The following is a 19,228-nucleotide window of genomic DNA, read 5'->3' as shown; positions in this document are numbered from 1 at the left end:
GGGTTTACACTTGCAGACCATCCACACTGCTCTATTTCAGTTTTGTTTTTCCTGTTATTGCTCTTACTCATGCAGTTGAACCTTTGTTTTTCAGAAACCTTTCCTACCTCTTACCAAGTTTGAGGAGTGTAGTCTTGGTTCAGAAAACATGCATTCTACCTCTAATAGTTTGGTATTTTTCTACTGATAAAAGAATTGAATTCTCAATCCTTTGAAGCTTGCACCTAAGTAGCAGCAATTGCCTGCTTGTTTTTTTTAAACTAGTATATTCAGGTACTATGTAGTAACCTGGAGCATTTTGAATTAAGGATGCTGTGTTTTATTAAACTGTGTGGCAATAATGTGTAGCGTGGTTTCTCTGACCTTTTTCCCTTAAAGATAACCAAGCCCATGTGGTCAATAACTGATTATTGCTGTAGCAAGTGTGTAAACCACTGAACAAGGTACTATTGAAGGACCATCTGTCATCATATCTTCAGTAGATTGCTGAACATTACAACATTTGCATCTTTGCACAAAAGCTCTTTAAGTAGGATATTGTTTAAAGCACAGGAGATTATATGGTGAATTATATTGTTTTTCAGAAATGTATGTCCTGATTACTAGTACATCATTTCACTCCAGGACAATGAGGCAAGAAATAACTGCTTTTCTTTGTAAGGATGTTTTCTGTCCTGTGATTAACAATATATGGAAAAATTGTATCATGTTAGATCACAGGCGGCTGCTGCTGGGGAGTAGAAGGATGCTGCGTGTGTTTAGAAAGATTAATCTGTCCTCTTTAGCAAGTGGAAAATGTGGAGATTCCTTGGAGCTCAGATCTTTTGTTAAAGACAATATAAAAGTAGATAAGACTTTGTAAACAGTCATGTTGAGTTCTTTGTACTGCTGCATTTTGTGTGTATTAAAGGTCAATAAAAGAAAGATCTGATGAGATGTTGAGAGAAAAATCTTGTACTCTGGTGTTTGTCAAATTAGAAATGAAAACAGTTTTTGGTCTTAGTATTTGACAATGCAATAACTTAAGGAATTAATTGAATTTGGATTTGTACTGTAAAATGTTGAAGAACGGTCAGCAAAGCTGGTCTGGGATAATGAGTGGTATTCTGTTTTTATCATTGTCAATCAGCTATACATTTGTAATTATCATTTGTAATCGACATTGCATCTTGTAGAAAACAATAGTGGGTGAAAGAGTGCACCATTACAGGAAGATTGGGACAACAAATTTTACACACCCAATTTTGTCTGGGTACCACAGCAAATTGATGTAATTCAAGGCTGAGCTGATTGCAATAGATGCAATTATTATTGGTTTAATTTTTGGCTTCAGACCAAGGCTCTTTAAGGAAAAGTTGTGGCTTGTACCTTTTTTGAGGTGAGCCCAGCTGCAGCACCATCAAATGCTGAACTCCAACTGTAATCAATTTGTGTCCAGTGATGCAGGGCCCATCCCTATCTCATTCTAGAATTTCAAGCACAAGCAAGCAGTAACTCCTTTTAAAATTCCACAAGAATTATGTTTGATATTCGTGATGTTTATTGATCTGCCATAAATGCTTGCAACAATGTTTATTTCATCCCATCCATGAGGCTTTTTGAGCTGAGCGGTGTAATTCATGTCTTGAATTTCAGCCAGATATTCTCAAATGAAACCAATCAATTCGTTCTGTGAGTTACTGTGGGAAGCTTTGTTTATATCAAGGTTTAGGTGGTATATGAATTCAGTTCAGCTACTGAAATTTAAGTGAGGTAAACTTGGTGTTGGGGAAAGAGGGAAGTTCCTCTAATGTTGCAGGCAGAGATCCTGCCTGGAATCTGTATTGGAATTTGGATCTGAGGGCAGTCATTCAGGGAAATGTGAATAGGCCAGATGTCAAGCAACAAACTATCTGCTGGAGGAACTCAGGTTGAGCAGCGTCTGTAGGAGGAAAGGAATTGTTGACATTTTGGGTCAATTTTTTGACCTCAAACTTTTGACAGTTCCTTTCCTCCCACAGACGCTGCTCAACCCGCTGAGTTCTCCAACAGATTTTGTTGCTTCAGAGTCCAGCATCTGCAGTCGCTTGTGTCTCCCGTGAATTTGGTTGCATCACATTGCCATGTGGTGAAGCTTTCCACGTTGGCCAATGTCTCCAACAAGGACTGCTTGGCATGTCACTCAGTTATACAGACTGGCTATTTCTCTCTCTCAATTGATTTGAGACAGTGCTCTAACGTGCAAATTAGAATATCATCTTTTTAGAATACCTACGATTATTTAAATCTTAATTTTTTTTTGCTTGAACTCACCTGGCATGCATGCATCTTGTTATCTAATCCCCATCAGTTTCCACCTTACGATTTATAACAAATATTGCTTTGTGCCCTTTTCTAACAGTTACCTGAACTTCTACGAAATCCACCTTGTTCTGTTGTACTTGCCCTGTCAGTAAGCTATTCCACAATTCTATCACCTTACATTTCCTATTTCAATTTGCATCCATCGAGTGTTCCTTGATTCAGAAACCTCATGTCTGAGATACGAACTTTCTCTTGGTCTCAAATCTTAATGCCACCATCAGGGTTTTATTTTCCTCAAAGGCCTAAGATACAATGGCATACATTTCTTGTTGATGAGCATTTCTTGCCCATGCTGCAAAACTTTAGTTTGTGAATTCTTTCAAATACCTATCTTTCAAAGGGTAATTAACCTAAAGATATTACTCTATTGCCAAATAATTTCCCTGCACTGTCGATTTTTATTTGTTAATAAGTGCATTCACTATTGAGAAGCTTTTAATATAATTTCTGGATGAATCTGTTAGCACGGTAAGTGTTTTTGGAGAGACGCACGAGATTTTAGAGCTCAGTCATTTCAGGATAGATTTGAAAAGTACTTCTGCCATAACCATGAAATCGGTGACTATCGTAATCTGCTTCCCTTGGAGTTGTTGTAGGCTGCAGTTTTTGTATATATTTTATATTTGCTGCCTGGGTTCTAAGTTCATTTAGGATGTTTTATAAATGTAAATTCTGCATTTTGATTCAATTATATATTTCCACCTCAGTTTTATTTGCTAACGACTGTATTTCTTCATTCTTTCCCAGGCTATATTACAACACTGCACATTTACACTTGGCCTATACTCTAACAGTTTCGAACAACTGAAAATAGTCATCTATAAGAGTTACATGATGATATCTAGAATTCCTTCCAAAGCTGCTTATACTACAAGGGTGATGTGGTGACTGAGACCTCTTATTAGATGGTAATCCCTGATACAGAAGCATTAAATTCAGGGGAAATTAAAGATTACTTGTGACATTTTGAAGTTGAGCAGAACACAGACCGGCAAGTCAAAGATGGGGAAATCTCTACAGGGATTGTTAATTGTTTTTGGGAGTTTGAGGCAGGCACCATTGCATCTTTTAAAAAGGAAAACGGGCTAATACTTTTGAATTAGATGGACTGTCTTGAAATCTGATATTATGCCGTAGGAGCAGTAAGCCTTTAATCTGTTCAATAAGGAAGTCCAAGTCAATTTGTATGAGTAACTGTTGAATTAAATAATGACAATCCAATGACCTATTTATCAAACCAAATTAAAGGTTAGAGCTTTTGCTTTAATATAAGCAGGCCCATAACCATCAGGGAGGCAGATGGAGATCTTGAAGATTTTCACTGAGTGAGAGGTAAAACTGTGGTGGTGGTCATTGACAAAATAGTTACCATTACAGTTAACTTTAATGAGCAGCCATAAGTACAATCATGACATGGTGCATTTTGCGTACTGGGTAAGTGTTGAACAAATATTGAAGGATTTGGCTCTGATCAATCTTGTACATATTAAGTGTTATAATTGCTGTATACCTAATGGGCTGTAAGTCCTATTACTTTGAAGAGTAAATACAAGTTGGTTTACTGAATTCTATCAATATTTGCAATTGAGAAATTTCAAAGGATTTTTGGATTGTATCAGTGGAGCTTGGATGGTGGGCCAAAGGCAGCATATTGACTGTCTGAATTGCTTATTCTCATAAGACATAGGAGCAGAATTAGGCCATTCAGCCCATCGAGTCTGCTCTGCTATTCGGTCATGGCTGATTTATTTTTCCCCCTCAACCTTATTCTGCAATCTCCCTGCAACCTTTGATGCATTTTCTAATCAAGAACCTATCAACCTCTGCTTTAAACATACTCAATGACTTGGCCTCCACAGTTGTCTGTGGCGATGAATTCCACAGATTGACCACCCTCTGGCTAAAGAAATTGCTCCTCATCTGTTCTAAAGGGACATCCTTCTATTCTGCCCTCTGGTCCTAGACTCTCCCACTATGGGAAACATCCACTTGATCCAGGCCTTTCAATATTTGGTAGGTTTCAATGAGATCCTTCCTCATCCTTCTAAACTCCAGCGAGTACAGGCCCAGAGCCATCAAATGTTCCTTGTATGTTAACCCTTCCATTCCTGGGATTATTCTTGTAAATCTCCTCTGGACCCTTTCCAGTGCCAGCACATCCATCCTTGGATATGGGGCCCAAAACTGCTCACAATACTCCAAATGTGGTCTGATCAACACCTTATAAAGCCTCAGCATTACCTCCTTTTATATTTTAGTCCTCATGAAATGAATGCTAACACTGCATTTGCCTTCCTTACTACCAACTCAACCTGCAAGTTAACCTTTAGGGAATCCTGCACTAGGACTCCCAAGTCCCTTTGCAGCTCCGATTTTCTGAATTCATTCCCCGTTTAGAAAATAGTCAACTCCTTTATTCCTTCTACCAAAGTGCATGACCATACACTTCCCTACACTGTATTCCATCTGCCACTTCTTTGCTCATGCTCCCAATCTGTCCAAATCTTTCTGCAGACACCCTGCTTCCTCAACGCTACCTGCCCCTCCACCTATCTTTGTATCTGGTGCAAACCTGGCTACAAAGCCATCAATTCTGTCATCCAGATCATTAACATATAACGTGAAAAGTAGCGGACCCAACACTGACCCCTGCAAAACACCACTAGTCACCGGTAGCCAACCAGAAGGGCCCCCTTTATTTCCCCCTCTGCCAGTCAGCCAATTGTCTATCCATGCGAGTACCTTTTCATTTAAACCATGGGCTCCTTTCTTTAGCAGCCTTGTGTGGCACCTTGTCAAAGGACTTCTGAAAATTCAAGTAAACAGCATCCACTGACACTCCTTTGAGGAAGTAACAAGCAGGGTAGACAAAGAATTCCAGCAGATTTGTCAGGCAAGATCTCTCCTTAAGGAAACCATGCTGACTTTGGCCTATTTTATCGTGTACTTTCAAGTACCCCGAAACCTCATCCTTAATGGACTCTTTTTAAAAAAAAAATCTTACCAACCACTGAAGTCAAGCTAACTGGCCTATAATTTCCTGGCTTTTGCCTCCCTCCCTTTAAAAAGTGAAGTGACATTTGCAATTTTCCAGTCCTTGGGATCCATTCCTGATTCTGGTGATTTTTGAAAGATCACTACTAATGCCTCCACAATCTCTTCAGCTACCTCTTTCAAGACCCTGGTGTATAGTTCATCTGATCCAGGTGATGTCCACCTTCAGACCTTTCAGCTTCCCAAGTACCTTCTCCTTGGTTATAGCAATTACACTCGCCTCTGCACCCTGACTCGCTTGAATTTCTGGCATGCTGCTGGTGTCTTCCATTGTGAAGACTGACGCAAAATGCTTATTCAGTTCGTCTGCCATTTTTTTTGTTCCCCATTACTACCTCTCCAGTGTCATTCTCCAGTGGTCCGATGTCCACTCTCGTCTCTCTTTATATATCTGAGAAAACTCTTATTGTTGGCTAGCTTACCTTCATATGTCATCTTTTCTCCCCTTATTGCTTTTTTAGTTGCCTTCTGTTTGTTTTTATTTGCTTCCCAATCCCATAGTTTCTTGCTAATTTTTGCAATATTGTGTGCCCTCTCTTTTGCAATATTGTTGTGCCCTTGTTGGCCATGGTTGCCTCATCCTCCCTTTTTAGAATGCTGCTTCTTTGGGATGAACTGATTTTGTGTGTGTGTGTCTTCTGAATTACACTCAAACTCCTGCCATCTCTACCATCATCCCTGCTAGGGTTCCATTCCAATCAACTTTGGCCAGCTCTTCTTTCACGCCTCTGTAGCTACCTTTTACTCACCACTGATACACCTGATTTTAGCTTCTCCCTCTCAAATTGCAGGGTGAATTCTATCATATTATGATCACTGCCTTCTATGGGTTCCTTTACCTTAAGCTCCCTAATCAAATCTCATTCATTGCACACCACCAAATCCAGAATTACTTGTTTCCCTTGTGGGTTCGACCACAAGCTGCTCTAAAAAGCCATCTCACAGGCATTCTACAAATTCCTTCTCTTGGGATCCAGTACCAACCTGGTTTTTTTCCCCGGTGTACCTGCATATTTAAGTCCCCCATGATCACTGTAACATTATCTTTCTTACATTCCTTTTCCAGATACAAATCTCATCTTTTCCCTGTTGTAATTTGTACCCCACATCCTGGCTACTATTTGGAGGCCTGTATATAACTCCCAACAGGGTCATTTTACCCTTGAAGTTTCTTAACTCTACCCACAAGGATTCTACGTCTTCTGATCCTATGTCATTTTCTAAGGGTTTGATTTCACTTTTTAACCAACATAGCCACTCCAGCCCTCTGCCCACCTGTATCTTTTTTGATAGGATATGTATCCTTGGATGTTTAGCTCCCAGATGTGATTTTTTTTCAACCACGACTCTGTGATACCCACAATGTCATACCTGCCAATTTCTAACTGTGCTGTAAGCTCATCTACCTTATTTTGTATACTCGTGGCATATTCAACAATAGCAGAGGCATTAGGGGCACAACAGTTTGAAAATTATTTTCATATCAACTGGCATTGGAGCTAGATGAGATTTGTATCTGAAAAATGCTGGATTTCAGGCAGAATACAGATTCTTCTCCACTGTTTCTCCAATTAATCAGAGCAGATCCACACACAGGTTTTAAATGACAACCAGGGATAGTATATCCCTTATTTTAAAAAAAAACAAGTTGTAGGTACTAAGGTTGTATACTGATGGAAACCATTAGAATGACTGGCGGTGCTTAAAAGCAGATTGAAGTCGAAATGGAATTCATCTTGAGCTTCTAAGGGAAGGTTGGAGAATGTATTTTATGTTGGGCATAATCTTCTAATTGTTATCAGATGTGGGGATGGTGCCAGAGGACTAGAGAATTCCCAATATTATGTCATTGCTTAAGAGGATGCAAGTACAAAGGCAGCTGCATCAGGTCAGACCGTCTAATCTTTGAGGAGGAAGCTGCTTGAAATGATCCAAATTATTGTTTGTGGACAAGTATGTATTGATGGAACCAGCACAGATTTGTAAATTGTGCCAAAATGACTTGAAGTTACAAAGGTTTGGGGAAGGTGTGCTTGATACATTGAAACTCTGTTAACCTGCTATTTTGAAATCCTAGTGGTTCAACATCTGACTCACCAGAATAACATTTTACCGTGCTCCCTTTAAACTCATTGGGGCCACTGGGCAATTTATCATATTGTAATGTTTTAAAGTGAATTGAAAGTGTGAGGTATCAACAGAAATAATATCCAATGGTCCAGAAAATCTCCAAATCCAGTTCTATTAAATCTTAAAGTGTACTGGATTATTGAAGTTTTACTGTATGTGCTCTTAACTAGGCATTTAATAATTGGCTCATCAAAAGTGGAATGCATATAACAAAAGATAGTGGCAACATTATGGATTTGGCTTTGACTGAAAACAAGTAGTAAGTAACTGGAGAAAGGCTTGAAGTGGTGTCCTTCAAGGATGGAAACTGAGCACACTTATCTTGATATAATAATAGTTTGGACGTGGGTGTACAAGGGCAAAATTTGCAGGTGCTCATTATTTAGTCTACCAAATAATGAGCTCAAAAACTTCAAAACATACAAGGCTGGTGGAATGGGTATACACGTGTAGAATAAGCTTAATGCAGAAGAGATTGAAGTGAAATATTTTGTTAGGAAGAGCAAGGAGGGGCCATATAAATCTGAAGGTGACAGGATGGGATTCTGTTTACAAACGCTGTTCAAAATCATGCTGAATTTTTATTATCAGTGGCTACAATGGGATCTAAAGGTCTTGGAGAACTTGCAGAAAATTTAACTGGAAGAGTTCTAGGAATGTGGTACTCCAGTTATGCAGATGAAGTAGGGAAAGTTGAGGGAAGACTAAAGGATCCAGGTGAAGTAAATAGAAATGGTTTCAAATGCCAGAATAATTAAAAATGGAAAGCAGATACAAGACTGTTATCAAAAGAGGTGACATGGGGAACTTTCTCGCAGTGAATTGTTATGATCTGAAGTGCATTGACTGGCAATGGTACAACAAGATTCAATTGTCTGTCTTAGAGGAATTGACTGATTGTGGACTTCAGGAAGGGGAAGTTGGGAGAACACATACCAGTGCTCATTGAGGAGTCGGCGGTGGAAAGGGTGAGCAGTTTCAAGTTCCTGGGCATCAACGTCACGGAGGATCTAACCTGGAATCAACACATTGTGAATGCATCAAAGGCACGCCAGCGGCTCTACTTCATTGGGAGTCTGAGTAGATATGATATATCACCAAAGATTTGCAAATTTCTATAAATGTACAATAGAGAGGATGGTGACTGGTTGCATGACAACCTAGTATGGCACAGGATCACAAGAGGCTGCAGAGGGTTGTTGACTCAGCCAGTTCCATCACAGGCACAACCCTCCCCATTGTAGAGGCCATCTTCAAGAAGTGGTGTCTCAAGAATCACTTAAGACCCTCACCATCCAGAACATGCCCTCTTCTCATTACTACTATTGGGGAGGAGGTACAGGAGCCTGAAGACCCACACTCAATATAGAAACAGCTGCTTCCCCTCTGCCATCGGATTTCATGAACACTGTCTCCTTTTGATTTGCACTTTATTTTTGTGATTTATAGTAATTTTGTTTGCAGTGTACTACTGCTGCTGCAAAACAACAGATTTCACATCATCTAAGTTGGTGATAATAAACCTGATTCTGATTAAGGTGTTTTAAGAAATGATTAAACACTTCCTGACCTGTTACCTTGAAGAATCTGGATGTGCTACTTATTTCATTTTGTTCCTCTTTTACTTTTTACGGGGGAACAGTTTCAAATTAGGATAATAGTTTATTATCTATTCAATGGTCTGAAAATGGTAACAGTGAAACATGAGAATGAAACCAAATGGGCCTCCTTATATTGAGCTGGCACTGGGTTCTGACATGGAACACTTACTCATAGCTCTGTTAATCTTGCACATCTAATAACTGGTGCCTAAATTAGTTGAGCTATCCCACAGATTAGGCACGGGACAGTCTGATGGTGTAGTGCTAGCAAAATCAGACCTTGCAATTTGTATGTCAGCTCACTCCATCACAATTCCTGGATCTGTACAATCCCACCAGGGACAACAGTATAGTGATATACCCGTGAGGGGGAGTATGGTTTTGCTTTTGTCTTGTATGGTCTTGGTTTTGTTCTCGGGCAGTCCTTCATGATTGAGGATGACTGACTTCCATCCTAGTTTTGTGGATTGAGGAGCTCTCACTGTGATCTTTCTGTGCAAACCATACACTTCCACAGATGAGGTGATTAGATAGTTTGTGATGTGCTCTGCCATGGGGCTTCTGTGTGCTCCCAATACCTAGCCTTCAGCTTCTCCATCCAGAATATTCCTCCTCCATCTTGAGCAGTCGTGGGCTAGGAGTCTGGGGATTTTGCATTTCTCCAAGCAGACTTTGAGCCTATTCTTTAATCTTCTGCCTGTCTAGTGAACTCTATCCATAATAGAGCTCCAAATAGTGTGTTCGTGTCAGGAATATGATGCTAGGCACTTCACCATCAGTGAAGTGGCCCACCCAAAGTAGCCAACTGAGTGCATCTAAGGCCTGGAGGTGGTGTGATTGATATTTGTTTGCTTATCCTTCCAGTGAACTTGGAATATCTTGCAGAGATGGTGTTGGTATCTTTCTAGTGCCTTGAGATGCCTTTATGTAGGTCTCAGAACCACGTAGGAGGGCAGAAATCACTGCTACCTGGTAGACTGTGCTACATGAGAGACCTGTCGCTTGCTGTAAGGACAAGCAAATTCCCTGCCTCAGCCAAGTCAGTCCTCCTATGAATTGAACAATATTTTGAAGAAACAATATGAAGAGCACAGAATTTACACTAGGAGCATGACTACATAGTTCCCAAGACTGGCTCAGTAGTACCATGAGTGAAGGTTCTGAAAGACAGCTGTCAGAGTTTGAGGCAGGCAATGAGCAAACTGATGGGAGGAAAGTTCATACTTGCACCAGAGGAATCAACAGCACCAAACTTATATTCCATCACAATCTGCAACCTGACATATCCCTCCCTTTGCCATGACCATCAAGGTAGGGAATCAATGAGAAATGGATAAAGGAACAATACCTGAGAATGAGGTATCGTCCACCAAAGTTGGTCCTATTGTATGCTAAATATCAAAGGCAGCACGCATTAAACATAATTAAGCTATCCCACAACCAAAATTCTGCAATTCTACATCTAGTCTTGTGGATAATTAATAGGAGGCAGCTACAAGAACATGCCCTTTCTTGATGATCAGCATGTGAATGCTTAAAATCCAGGCAGTAGAATTGGCAAGTATCCTCAGCCAGAAGTGACAAGAGTACAATCTATTTTGTTCCTCTGATTTCCCCACCATCTCAGTTTTTAGTCACTTCAATTCCCTCTAACATAGTGGGAGCACAGAATATGGCAAAGATTGATATTGGTATCCTGGCTGTAGATTTGAAGACTGGTGCTCAGAATGAGCAATTCCTTAAGCCAAACAGTTCGAATACAACTGCAACACTAGAGTCTACCCAACAATATGTTGAAACCACTGTCAAGGGATTCAGAGCGGCTAATAGCTGCCCCATCATCAATAAATGATGGAGGACGCTGAGGTTTCATCAATTATCTGTGTAAGTTTGGTTTTTACCATGACCAGTTACTCCTGCAGCTTACAGCCTTGTTCTAGGTAAAACGAGTCAGTGAGCTTCCATTGGTTGGAGTTGCATCTCACACAAAGGAAAGTTGTCGTTGGAGGTCAACCATCCAATCTCTGGGGCATTGCTGGAGGAGTTCATCAGGCATTGTCCTAGACCATGTCTATAACTTCCCATCATTAAGTTAAGTGGGGATATTTGCTGATAGCACATTGTTCAACTCCATTTGTAACTTGAGATGTGCAGTAAGATCTAGACAATAAGGCATGGACTGATAATGTGACAAGCAACATTCATGCCACATAATTACCAGGCAATGGCCATCAACAAAAAGTCTAGCCATCTATTCTTGACATCTGGTGGCATTGACATCACAGAATCTCTTGCTGTAAACATCCTGGTAAGTCAGCATTGACCCGTAAACTCAGGTTGAGCAGCCATATAAATATTCTGTCTACTGAAATGGTTCAGAGGCTGGGTATCCTGCAGGTGCTCCACTTCCTGACCAACCAGAAATCAGAAGTGTTAAGGGAATACTCTCCATTTGTCATTCAGTCATAGAGATACAGCATACAACCAGGCCCTTCAGCCCACCTTTGCCTGGAAGAGTGCAGATCCTACGGCTCAAGAAGCTTGACTGCAGGACAAAATGGTGTACTTAACACTCCATCCATCACCTAAGTGTTCATCCTCTTCCTTTGTGCATATGACTGGAGTCCTACTCCTACTTTCTTGTTCTTCAGTACCATTTACAGCTAGCAGCCTAGACACTTGACAGCACTTCCCAAACCTCACAACCTCTACCACTGAAGAACATTGGCAGCACGTGGATGGATACAATACATTTCTATAAATTTGCATCTTTATCTCCTTCCCATTCTGTAGCCTACAGGAGATAGCCAGTAGCACAACTCCACAGATGCTCCTTTATCCTAACCGTAAAGATTTGTCTCTGACCCCCCCTCATCACATCATCCCCTCCCACTGGTGTAGCAATTTTTAATTCAATGGAATTGCCCCTTCCTCCCATACCCCATGAATATCACTTCTGTTTACCCTGGTGCTTTGTTTCTACCTGTTTCCTTAGCATCCTGTTTCTCCTTTAGATGTTTTGTTCTACCCCATTTCACCTCCAATTAATTTTAAATCCACCCAGAAGCACCAGTTATCCTTCCTAAAAGAACAAATCTCAACACAACTGGAACTTTATGTTCCTTTTTTTTACACAAGTTAGCTACCTAGAACTTTGCCCACATTGCCTCCCATCCTCCCCACTCCACAGTGTTTCCAAACAAGCTCCAAGCTGTCTTACTATTCCAGTACTCACTTGAGCATGGCACTGGGAGTAGTGTAGAGAATTTGGCCTTTGACATCCTTTTTTCCTCCTGAAATCCTTTGTGTGATTTCAACCAATGTCATTCGTACATCAGTGGTTTCTATGTGGAACATGACTTATGGATATATGACTTCCCTTTGCCCCACAGAATGCTCTTCACCCAGAAGCATGATCATCAACTCGAAACATTAACTCTTTTTCTCTTTTCACAAATACTGTCTGAGCTGCTGACTGTTCCCTGAATTTGCTGCTTTGTGTTCTGCTCCCACTGTCTTCAACTTTGGCTCTGGAGGGTGTAGCATACCATCTGGGACTTGAAGGAGTAAAAGCTTGTGTCCTCAGCAGACAAATTGCCACATTTTACTCTCTGCTGTACCAATCACCTCCACCCCTTTTCACATCATTCTGGTGCAGTTATTTGTCTGTACTTCCCCTACCCCAAAATCTCTGTGCAAGACATTCTCCCTCATTGGCATTCAACTGATTTGAGAGCGCCACAGTCTTGAAGGATTTCTGCATCTTAACCTGGCTGATGGTTACCTACTCAAACTTTCTGAACGCTCCATGTGTTCTAAATGGCTTACCCCATAGTATTAAACTGTGACCCTTCATTATAGACTCCTCAGTCAGGGGAGACATTCTCCCTGTATCCACCTGTCCAGGTCTCTAAATATTTGTATGTTTTAATGAGTATTCCCTGCAGGTGATGAGGCCTAGCCTGCTCAATCTCTTCTTGTGAACAAATCTGGTGAGTGTTGACTGCACTTTCTCTATAGCAGCTAGACCTAAGGAAGTGGGTGGGACATCCAGTTATAATATCATTCGTATATCATTGGTTCCTATTTGGAACATGACTTATGATGGCTTCTGTGATGAATGCAGAATTGAGGGAATGTAACATTGAGTGATGGCCTGAATTGTGTATTTGAATGCACAACCTTCTGATTTGGCTGTATATGCTACCCACTAAGGTTGACATCTGTTTTTGGAAATAGATCTGTGTGCTCTCTTAATGGAAAAATTAGCTTGTTATTTCTTGGTTGAGACCTTCATGTGAGGCCCTGTCAGACTTCTTTCTTTCTTCCTTCTTCCACTCCCAGATGTATATGAAAGATCTAGTCCAAAAGAAAAAGAAGTTGTAGATGCTGGAAATCTGTAATAAGAACAGGAAATTCTCAGCAGTTCGGGTAACATCTGTAGAGAGAGGATTGGAGCTAATGCTTCAAATTGTTGATCTTTCATTGGAATTAAAGTGAGATTTCTGTCATCTTTTCTCACTGTGGAGGATCCGGTGCTATATTTGAGAGAACAGACAAGTTCTGCATGGAGTCCTGGCCAACTTTATCCCTCAATATAACTAAAACAGATTACTTTGTTATCATTACATTACTGTTTATGTGCAATGGCTGTCATCTTTCATGTTGCAGCCATAATGGCATTTTTAGAAACTACTTCACTGCCTGTAAATGTTTTGGAACATGTTAAAAGTGATGAAACCACGAGAAGATGAGTTATTTTGATACGTGAAATCCTGTTGTCTCAGCAAAAATTTCTTACCCAAACTAATTGATGTTGGAATTAACCATGATGTCATTTTCAAACTGAGTATGTATGTAACCAGGGCAGCCATTGTAAACAAATTTATTTCTTATCTGATATTGCATGCTGCTCTCTGCTGATCATTTTTACTGGGACTAATTTTTTTATTTCAAAATAATAAAATCTGGTTTATTTTCCCAACAATTTCTTTGGTGCAAGCGGAACCCTACTAAACCTTGTGAGTAACAGCAGCTGGAATTTCTTTGTCAGATGCTGCCAGACTTGAATTTAAACTGATCACTGTGGGACAGTAGTATTCTTCCTATTATTGCAAAGACATCCTGCAACAACCCAGGGCTTTAGATCTGTTCTCAGGAAAAGCTGGCAATTACTGTAATTATCTTAGTGGTTCCATTCTTTCACAGGAGAATCTTTTGGGTCTTTTCTTTTGTTGGCTCATTATATCAGTTTTGTATTTTCTCTGTTAAGTTCCGCTACTATTTGTGTTGGTGTATTTTTAGCTGACGACTGAGCTTAATAGCCAAAGGAGTCCAGGTATTGGATTGTATGATGTGATCCTTGGGCTGTGTTGCCTTGGTGTAATAAGCCTTCCATTAGTGTTAAACATTCATGGTTAGCCAGCAGTATGTGGATCATGTGTCTTTTCTCGCCTCATGGTGCTATGTGGGAGGATGGGCAGTGTAGAGAGATAGGTCTGTCTGTTTCTGCAAGATACCCACTGTCAGATGCAGGGTAAAACCAAAGCCTAAATGTTTTGTGTCTTACACTTGGAAGCTGCTAAATTTTGAATACTATTGACAGCAAATTCCCTTGGAACAAAATGGACTACTAGTACAGACTGAGCTCAGTGGGAAGGATGGGGCAGGGACCGAATGAACTGAGAAGAGGGCATCTTGTGGACAGAAGAGGCAAACGCCATAAACTGAGGAGCAGATAGCCAGATGCTTTCACGCTTGGCTACACACCAGGACCACTCTGCATATCCTGTTACTGTTTGGAAGTTACCAAGGAAGGGGATTTTCAGTTCAAGTCTATACCTTCATTTTATTCCACTTTAACTCATACTCCCTACCAATTGTCACACTTAAGATGAAACAATGTAATCTGGCTAGTAGCGTTTACACCATTGAACATCGAGTTGGCCATTTCACACTCCCCCCACTTGCTTTGTCCTTCAAAGAGATTGATTTATTGAAACTCCATAACAGTTTTAAGAGAGCGCTGCACTGCTGGAGGGGCCTTTTATGGATGAGATGCTAGCCTGAAGCTGCATCATTTGTTCAGCTGGATGTATGAGATTTCATGTGTGGAAGAAATAGGGGAATTTATATCATCCTGGCTGATGCATGTGTTGGTGGTAACACCAGAGTATCACTGGCTGAGCTGTGAACATGTTGATTCTGTGAGTGGATCAAATTGTAGGCCTTTGTGTGCAAGTGAAGATGTTGATCAGTGAACTGCCGGATTGAGTGCGTGCGTGCGTGTGAGAGGTGACAAGACAAGTGAACTTTTGACTTGGATTGGAGGAGGAGAACTGCCAGCTGTGAGCTGGTAAGTGTGCATTGGTCTATGAATTGCCTTATGCCTTTTGTATCCTTGGGTTTACACTGGAAGCTGAGAGCTTAGATGAGTGAGTGCAAACCAAACTGCAGCATGGGATGACCAGGAGGCTTTACATCCAGCGTCTGCCAGCACAATGTCTACAAAGAAACTTGAGTATGAGATCCTGTGCTCTGTCATTATTGAGCTTGCAATACTGAAGCAAGCCAAAAAAATTTGGCCCAAAAGTCTGTGCTGGTCATGAGCATAAACACCAGCTGTCTTACTCCATTAGTCCTTTCTCCCTCATATATCCAGCTTCTGCTTTATGGTTTCAGTGCTAAATGCCTTAACCAGTTCAAAGTGGTTTAAACAACTTCTTTAGCCTAAGAGTGTTCTTAAATTCCCATCGAATTTATTAGTGATTATCCCTTGATATGCTTTCCCCACAAGTTCAAGCCTCTGTCTACTACATTATCAAACCATTACATAAATTTTGAAGTGCCCTCTCAGATTGCCCTCTGATTTTTGTCTTTAAGAGGAAAGAGTCCTAGCTTTTTCTGGTCTTAATAACTAATTTCTGGTATCATTCTGATAAATGCTCTGCATCTTCTCCAGTGTCTCATTATGTTTTCGTCATATGGAAACCAGAATTGTGCTATGGACACCATATGGTTTAATGGAATTTGAGTACAAGTTCAACAACAACTGCTTTTGAATTATATCTTTATATAAATGAACTAAAGCTCTTTTGCAATTTTATGGCTGTCAGTCTGTGATGCCTTGTATTAACCTCTGAGCCTGACCCCTTGGCTCTAGACTGGAGCATGTGACCTAATTACAACAACAAAAAACTAACCGTTTCCAGAGTTGTGGAGTAGCAGGTTAAAACATTGCACATGCCCTAACTATAATCTTCCCACATTTTCTCCATTTAAGAGTCTTTCCTATATGTCAGAAGGTTGACCATGTCACTCAAATTCAGAAAGATAAGAGATAGAAACCAGGGAAATAAAGACTTTTTAGCTAAGGAATTTATTAAGGCAAGAGTGATTAGAATACAAGAGTTTAGAAGTTTGGCTGCAACTATACAAAGCCCTGGTCAGGCTACACCAGGAGCATAGTGACTAGTTTTGGATATCTCACTTTAAGAAGGATGCTTGGCCATGGAAGGCTTGCCATGTGGATTAATCAGGATGATGGCTCTGCTCGAAATGTTGAGTTGAAACAAAATAGTACACAAACTAGGCTTGTTTTCCCTGGATTTTGGAAGAATAAAAAATGATGTAATTAAAGTTTTCAAGAGGACGAGTGGGAATAATCTAGAATTTGGAGCCAGGATTTTCAGGAATAAAGTTAAACATTTCTACGAACAAAAGGTGATAGAAGTTTGAAACTGTAAGTCATTAAATGGCACATCAGACTCAATGGAACTAAGTAGGCATGGCTGTTTGGATCCAGAATTGGCTTGCCTGTAGAAAGCAGAGGGTTGTGGTGGAGGGAGTGCATTCAGATTGGAGGGCTGTGACTAGCAGTGTCCCACAAAGATCAGTTCTGTGACCTCTACTATTCGTGATATTTTATTAATGACTTGGATGAGGAGGTAGAAGGGTGCGTTGGCAAGTTTGCAGATGACACAAAGGTTGGTGGTGGTGTGGATAGTGTGGAGGACTGTCAAAGATTGCAGAGGGACATTGATAAGATGCAGAGCTGGGCTGAGAAGTTCAATCTGGAGAAGTGTGATGTGGTAGTACTCCAAGGCGGAGTACAAAGTTAATGGCAGGATTCTGGGTGGTGTGGAGGAGCAGAGAGATCTAGGGGTTCATATCCACAGATCCCTGAAAGTAGCCTCACAGGTGGATAGGGTAGTTAAGAAAGCTTATGGGATGTTAGCATTCATAAGTCATGGGATCGAGTTTAAGAGCCGCGAGGTAATGATGCAGCTCTACAAAACTCTGGTTAGACCACACTTGGAGTACTGTGTCCAGTTCTGGTCACCTCAGTATAGGAAGGATGTGGAAGCGTTGGAAAGGGTGCAGAGGAGATTTGCCAGGATGCTGCCTGGTTTGGAGAGTATGGATTATGAGGAAAGACTAAGGGAGCTAGGGCTTTACTCATTGGAGAGAAGGAGGATGAGAGGAGACATGATAGAGGTATACAAAATATTAAGAAGAATAAATAGAGTGGACAGCCAGTGCCTCTTTCCCAGGGCACCAATGCTCAGTACAAGAGTGCATGACTTTAAGGTAGTGGGTGGGAAGTCCAAGGGAGATATCAGAGGGAGGTTTTTCACCCAGAGAGTGGTTGGGGCATGGAATGCGCTGCCTGGGGCAGTGGTGGAGGCAGGTACATTGGTCAAGTTCAAGAGATTGCTGGATAAGCATATGGAGGAATTTAAAATAGAGGGATATGTGGGAGGAAGGGGTTAGATGGTCTTAGGTGTGGTTTAAAGGTCGGCACAACATGGTGGGCCGAAGGGCCTGTATTGTGCTGTACTGTTCTATGATTCTATGTACACATAACATATGTCCTATGTTTTCCCTCATTATTTCTTGATATTTAATGTATATCACAGTCATCAAATTTTGAAATTGTGTTGCACTTCCAAAATCCAGGTTGCTGCTATCATAAATTTTAGACAGTGGTCTGTGACCAGCTGTGTAGGCTGACCTTTCAAGGGGAACTCTGACCTGCATTGGGTATTTGAATGTTGAATTCTGGAAAAGGATTAATGTGGGCATTAGAGCTGGAACACCTTACTTCTAGCTCCCTTGCAGAGAAGTTATTTTGTTGAAAATGTTCGCATGATCATGAGATAATTAATGTGAAAGTGCTTGTAACTGCTTCATTTGTCTTTCAGGCTTTGTGAACAGAGCCAGAGGAATCCCCTCATCTGGACATGACGCTGTTCATCTCTTGCCTGGATTTAGACCTGCATCAACTGATACACTGTGAAGTGAGCTCCTGAACTCCAACATTGTACAGCTTCAAAGTGGCATTGCTTCATAATTATCCCTTGTTCTTAAATCACTAACATCCTCTCGCCAAATACATTTTTATAAGCGGAATGAGGCAGGGCAGTGTAAACTGGGACGTTTGTAAAGGTGGTGCATAAATAGAGACTTACAATGCATGAGAGAGCTGATAACTGCAATTGGTCTGACATCAGTGATTTTAGAGACCATTGTTGAGAACAAAGTTAATTCTAAGTTGGAAAAAAGGCTAGAACAAACTTTTGAAAAGGTAATCATGTCTAAAGAAAATGACAGATCTTTAAGTAGTCTGGTGATGAAGGTAGTGCAGTAAATGTTGCACAAGGACTTCCAGAGGCATTTGATAATGGAAGACATAACAGATTTGCTTGGAAAATGATGCTGGTATTAAAGGGGAATATGCTTAGAAATTCTTCTCCATTGGGCAGCTGTAAATGTGCTCTGTGGTATCAATAGCACAGTGTACTGTGGCTTCAAATTGAATCTAAGGTAGAGTACAATGAGGTGTTGCTGTCAGTGAAACACTGCAGAAGAAACATGCATATGTCGTATAATTTGTGTTCTATTGAGCTGGCTGCAAGGGCAGAAGGATCTGAAGATGTATATTTGCAGAAAATGTTGGAAAAACTCAGCAGCTCAGGCAGCATCTGCGGAAAGAGAAATTGTTAGTTTTTCCGGTCATAATGTTAAACTGTTTCTTTTATCAGAGATGCTGCCTGACCTGAGTTTTTCCAGCATTTTCTGCCTTTATCAGATTTCCAGTA

General features: G+C 40.7%; 1 protein-coding gene across 3 annotated transcripts in view; it reads left to right on the top strand.

The window, feature by feature from the left end:
* Positions 1 to 18,589, top strand: part of LOC127581597 (KH domain-containing, RNA-binding, signal transduction-associated protein 2-like) — a 46,137-nt gene extending 27,548 nt beyond the window's left edge. Inside the window, exon 11 of one of the 3 annotated variants that reach the window (XR_007957974.1) lies at positions 18,332 to 18,589. The gene's annotated coding sequence lies outside the window, so the exon portion shown is untranslated. Of the gene's footprint in view, positions 1 to 8,411; positions 9,109 to 18,331 lie in introns of those variants that run through there. The other 2 variants (XR_007957975.1, XR_007957973.1) reach the window with 2 other exon arrangements.
* Positions 18,590 to 19,228: the final 639 nt, after the last annotated feature.

Source organism: Pristis pectinata, chromosome 22, assembly GCF_009764475.1.
Source record: "Pristis pectinata isolate sPriPec2 chromosome 22, sPriPec2.1.pri, whole genome shotgun sequence".
NCBI classification, from domain to species: domain Eukaryota; kingdom Metazoa; phylum Chordata; class Chondrichthyes; order Rhinopristiformes; family Pristidae; genus Pristis; species Pristis pectinata.
The sequence above is the reverse complement of the archived record's forward strand: the minus strand, read 5'-3'. Positions and strand labels throughout refer to the sequence as shown.